Genomic DNA, 6,000 nt, shown 5'->3' on the forward strand with positions numbered 1-6,000 from the left:
TCGATTTGGACAGTGCTTAGGTTGGAGATTCTCGCCCAAATCAACTTTCTTTTTCCTCGTAACTTCTCGCGCGTTTAGACATGCGCCACACTCGCGTTTTAGGCGCGGGGATCCCAACCAGTTCTTACCTAACTTTTTAAAGATGCTACTTTTAGCCCTCCCCCAAATCTACACACGTTGATTTCACTTGTGGAAGTTTAGCGATTTGGACAGTACTTGGGTAAGAGATTCTCGCCCATATACAGTTTCTTTTCTCTCGTAAGTCTTAGCGCATTTAGAGATGCACCACACTCGCGTTTTAGGTGCGAGATGCCCAACCAATGCTTACCTAACTTTTTAAAGAAGCTTCTTTTAGCCCTTTCCCAAATCTACACACGTGTATTTCACTTGTGGAAGTCTATCGATTTTGGACAATGTTTGGGTGAGAGATTCTCGCCCATATCAACTTTCTTTTCTCTAGTACGTTCTCGCGCGTTTAGAGAAGCGCCCCACTCGCGGTTTTGGTGTCGGGATTTCAAACTATGTTTACTGGACTTTTTAAAGATGCTAGATTTAGCCTTTTCTCAAATCTAGACACGTGTATTTTATTTGTGGTTATCTGTCGCTTTGGATAATGCTTGGGTTGGAGATTCTCGCCCATTTATTTTTTTTTTTCTGTCGCTTGTTTTCGAACGTTTAGAGATGAGCCACACTTGATATTTTGGTGTCCGCATCTCTAAACGCGCGGAACTTACTAGCGAAAAGAAAGTTGATATAGGCGAGAATCTCTTACCCAAGTACTGTCCAAATCAAAAGACTTCCACAAGTGAAACACACGCGTGAAGATTTGGGGGAGGGCTAAGAGTAGCATCTTTAAAAAGTTAGGGAAGCATTGGTTGGGATCCCCGCACCTAAAACGCGAGTTAGGCGCATCTCTAAACGCTCCAGAACTTACGAGAGAAAAGAAAGTTGATAGCGGCGAGAATCTCTCACCCAAGCACTGTCCAAATCGATAGACTTCCAGAAGTAAAATACACGTGTGTAGATTTACGGGAGGACTAAATTTAGCATCTTTAACAAGTCGTGAGAACTTACTAGAGAGAAGAAAGTTGATATGGGCGAGAATCTCTCACCCAAGCACTGTCCAAATCGATAGACTTCCACAAGTGAAATACACGTGTGTAGATTTGGGGGAGGGCTAAAAGTAGCATCTTTAAAAAGTTAGGTGAGCATTAGTTGGGATTCCCGCACCGAAAACGCGAGTGTGGCGCATCTCTAAACGCGCGAGAACTTACGAGAGAAAAGAAAGTTGATATGGGCGAGAATCTCTCACCCAAACACTGTCCAAATCGATAGACTCCCACAAGACAAGTGAAATACACGTGTGTAGATTTGGGGGAGGGCTGAAACTTGCACCTTTAAAAAGTTAGGTAAGCACTGGTTGGGATTCCCGCACCTAAAACGCGAGTGTGGCGCGTCTCCAAACGCGCCAGAACTTACGAGAGAAAAGAATGTTGACACGGGTGAGAATCTCCAACCTAAGCACTGTTGAAATCAATAGACTTCCACAAGTGAAATACGTTTGTGTAGATTTGGTGGAGGGCCAAAACTAGCATTTTTAAAGAGCCTTGTACGCATAGTTTGGGATCCCCGCACCAAAAACGCGAGTTTGCCGCATTACTAAACGCGCGAAAACACACGAGTGAAAAAAAGATGGGCGAAAATCTTTAACCCAGGTATTGTCCAAAGCAACAGACTTTCACAAGTGAGATACACGTATGTAGATTTGAGAAAGGGCCAAATCTAGCGTCTTCAAAAAGTCCAGTAAGCATAGTTTAAGATCCCGACACCAAAACCGCAAGTGTGGTCCATCTCTTAACGCGCGAGAACTTACGAGAGAAAAGAAAGTTGATATAGACGAGAATCTCTTACCAAAGTACTGTCCAAATCAATAGACTTCCACAAGTGAAATACACGTGTGTAGATTTGGGAGGGGGGGGGAGGGGGGGGGGCTAAAAGTAGCATCTTAAAAAAGTTAGGTAAGCATTGGTTGGGATACCCGCACCTAAAACGCGAGTGTGGCGCATCTCTAAACGGGCGAGAACTTACGAGAGAAAAGAAAGTTGATAGGGGCGAGAATCGAATCTGTCACCCCATGAGGGGACGCGAATGACTTCTACTGTAAGTATCTCTTCCCGGTGTTTTTTTTTTTTTTTTTTTAATGCTATGAGAACAGGGCTGTATTCGTCTAAGGCTGTGGGTGTAATTCGTCAAAAAACACTGAGTTCTTATGAATCGTTTCGAAATTGTTCGCTTCAGTTCAAATTTATGTTGCTGGCACGTGGGTGGGCACTTTATATGTAGACTGTGATGTAAGATACCTTAAACTATTTTTACTGTTCATGATGCACTGCTACGTTAGTCTGCTTTATAAATATTTAACTGCTCTGGTCGTGTTTTTAATTTCAATATGATTAAACGTTCTTTTTATGCGTTCCTGGTAACCCTTTGAATACGAAACTTTCGCCAAAAAATACCGTTTTAAACCTTTTAGTCAGGGTTTTGGGCTGCCATGACGCTAAATAAGCCTACGTTTTGCTAAGAAAGCTTTTTTTTACCAAAAAGAGAGATTTCTCGAGGATTAGGTACAAGATTGAGCAATATTTCAATTCCGGGGATGCGCATAGGCCAAAATTTGGACCTTTTATTTTCTTTTCTTTTATTTATTTTATTATTTTTTTTTTTTGCATTAGCCGTTCTCAATTTTGTTTGTTGCCCCTTTCCTTTCTTTTTTTCTCGGCCGTTTTACTCTGGCTACCTTTTCCGTTGCATGTTCTTTCTGGCTGCCGTGAAAAGTTGGATGTTAATTACGGGCGAAGCCTAGAAATGGACCTTGATCAATCAGAGGCGTAGTGAACCATTTTACCCCCTTTTTTGCACCAAAACTGATAACGTTGTTTTTCGATTTGCGACGTCGGAACGTCGTCGATATCTAAACCTGACCATTGTACGGAAAGGCCTAGCCCATTACTACTATCTGCTTATCAAGAATACTCTTTGTACTCTGTATTTTAATAAAGTATTATTATTATTATTATTATAATATCGGATAGCATTTAAATTGATGACGTCACAAGTGGTACAAAGAGCACCACCATTAATTACGCATATATGCCTAATTGGTATTCAAAGGGTTAAAAATGATGCGAAGTTGTCAATTTTAGTAGTTTCAATTTGAAGAAAAGGCCCTGTTAGTACCTTCTTGTTCATTGATGAAAATATTGCGGGGTTTGTTTTACCAGGGCGCTTCATGACGCCTCCTGGAATAAGCTATACCTTCCCTAGTTGAATCGTCATCAGTTTATCGTACGTTATTCAGGTTATTGATTGGAAAAATAATTATACTTTTGAACCTTAGTTCCTCTATTTTCAGGGGATGGGGGGTGGGCTCACTTCTTTCGTAGGTCGTTACTTACGGACTTTTACGATTCGTTGCGTGTACGAGCCATTGGTAGCCGTGCATGGTCACCTAAAGCACTGACAATCTATCTTAGCTCCATGCACTAAGTTTCTCCTCGCCTTTTTTTTTGCCCTCGGCTGTGTAATTGTGCGATATTTTCTACACAATGACTTTCAGTTGCCGAACATAATAATACTGCACGTGGCTCCCACTGCCAACGACATACTCAGACAAGTATTCCAGATCATCTGGGTTTTTATTCCTTAAGATCTGTTTTAGATTAACTAATCAAACGCTCCTTTACGCCCGGACAAGCATCTCGATGCAAGCTCAGAGTTTATTGTGATGGCTTTCACTGGGTAAACAAGACATCTACGTCTGCTCGCCGCGCTCAACATCCATTCGTAGGCACTTTGGTATCTTTAAGTTCAGTTCGTAGATTTGAACTTGGTTCAGGGGGAGAAGCAGAGGAAGGTTCATGTTGTGTAATTCGTTTATCATTGCGAGATTACTTGATTTATCGGCATTCCCCGGTTTTGTCCGCTAACGTTTTTTTTTCTGCCCATGTCTTTCTTCACGTGTGTTTAGACGTGATCCGATATATAGTGACCTTGTTTTGTTCCAGATTATTGGCGTCGGTGAGGTCCGCCATCATTTGAAAGCATCGGGGATGACTCGAACGCACTATTTACTTTTAAGGCACTGTTAATATCGTGACTTCATTTTAAAGCTTGTCTCGTATTCCATCGGCCCTTTCTGGTTTATTTTTTATTTAATAATATCATCGGCATGTCACTGAGACAGATTATGACGCCTTCCCTGGCCGCAAGACGAAGATCCCTAGCGAGAGTATGTAAGGAATGCTAAGAAAATTTCCTACCATTTCTCTGCGATACTTACAGTAGAAGCCCCGTGCGTCCCGTCGGTTCAAGTGTGACCTGTTTTTCCATGTGGAACCATTTTTACAACTGTGACCCACTCTTCCAAGTGCAACCCATTTTTCCAATTGTGACTCTTTCTTCCAAGTATGTCCCATTTTCACAAGTGTGACCCATTTTTCCATGTATGACTCTTTTTTCCAAGTATGTCTTATTTTTACAAGTTTGACCCATTTTTACAAGTGTGACCCTTTTTTCAAGTGTGACCCGTTTTTCAAAGTGTTACCCATTTTTCCAAGGGTGACCCATTTTTCGCAGTGAGACCTTTTTTTGAAGTGTGACGCATTTTTCCAAGTGCGACCCATTTTTTCAAGTGTGACCCATTTTTCGAAGTTTGACCCTTTTTTTTCAAGTGTGTCCCATTTTACAACTCTGACCCTTTTTGTAAAAGTGACCCATTTATCCAAGCGTTACCCAATGTACAAAGTGTGACCCACGTTTTCAAGTGTGACCCATTTTTCCAAGTGTGAACCGTTTTTTAAGTGAGACCCTTTCTTCCAAGTGTGACCTACATTTCCAAGTGTGACCATTTTTACAAGTGTGACCCTTACTTCCAAGTGTGACCCTTTTTTTCCAAGTGTGACCCAATTTCCACGTGTGACCCATTTTCTGTCCCATTTTGTATAAGTCTGACTGTTTTTGTAAGAGTGACCAATTTTTCTAAGTTTGACCCATTTTTCCATGTGTGACCCATTTTTGGAATTTCAGCCCTTTTGTCAAGTTTAACTCCCTTTTATAAGTGTAACCTATTTTGGCAAGTGTGGCCCCCTCTTTTTACTTGTGATTTTTTGTTTCAAGTGTGACCCACGTTTCTAAGTGTGATCCATTTTTCCAAGTATTACCTATTTTTCCAAATGTGACCCTTTTTTCCAGGTGCGTTTCCCTTTTTTACAAGTGTGACCCACTTTTCTTTTTCCTAAGTGTGTTTCATTTCACCAATGTGACCGTTTTTGCTCATGGATGTTATGTAACATCCATGAGCTTAGGAGGCAGTCGGATGGCGCTCACTCACTCACTCAACTCACTCACTCACTCACTCGATTCTAATTAATTTATTCATTAGACGTCTAAACCTGGATTAAACAATTTTCTCCTATCTCCCCTGCTAAGTATTGTTTTTGTCCAAGAGTGTTCAATCGTCTTCAGGACGGTTCTTTGACGAGAGGGGACTAGAAAGGCGTACATTTTTGCCCGATAAATCGAGAGCCTGGGAGCGAGTTTGTCGAACACCTCGAAGATTGAAGTCGTCCACATCAGCACGGTCGGTAAGGTCAAAGAATTGATACACGACACCCGGGAAGACCAAGCCAGAAAGTGAGATCGTGATTAGCTTTTTTTCTTGGCAAGAGAATTTGATGGTTTCCACTCGCTTTCTCTCGTTGTGTAGTCTAAGGTAAGCGTAAATTCTTGTCAGGTTTTGGTTTCATTGTTTCTTTATTGTTTTATTTTGTACGCACACAATGACTGAAATTCTGGAGTTTTATAAACCTGCGAGCCAGCGAGCCATGCGAGCCAAAGGGCGAGCCGTGCGAGCCATGCGAGCCATGCGAGTCATGCGAGTCATGCGAGCCCTAGTAAAAATGTCAAGAGTTTTTATTTGTTACATTTATATTCACATGAGAA

This window comes from Orbicella franksi, chromosome 4 (assembly GCF_964199315.1).
Source record: "Orbicella franksi chromosome 4, jaOrbFran1.1, whole genome shotgun sequence".
Classification (NCBI taxonomy): domain Eukaryota; kingdom Metazoa; phylum Cnidaria; class Anthozoa; order Scleractinia; family Merulinidae; genus Orbicella; species Orbicella franksi.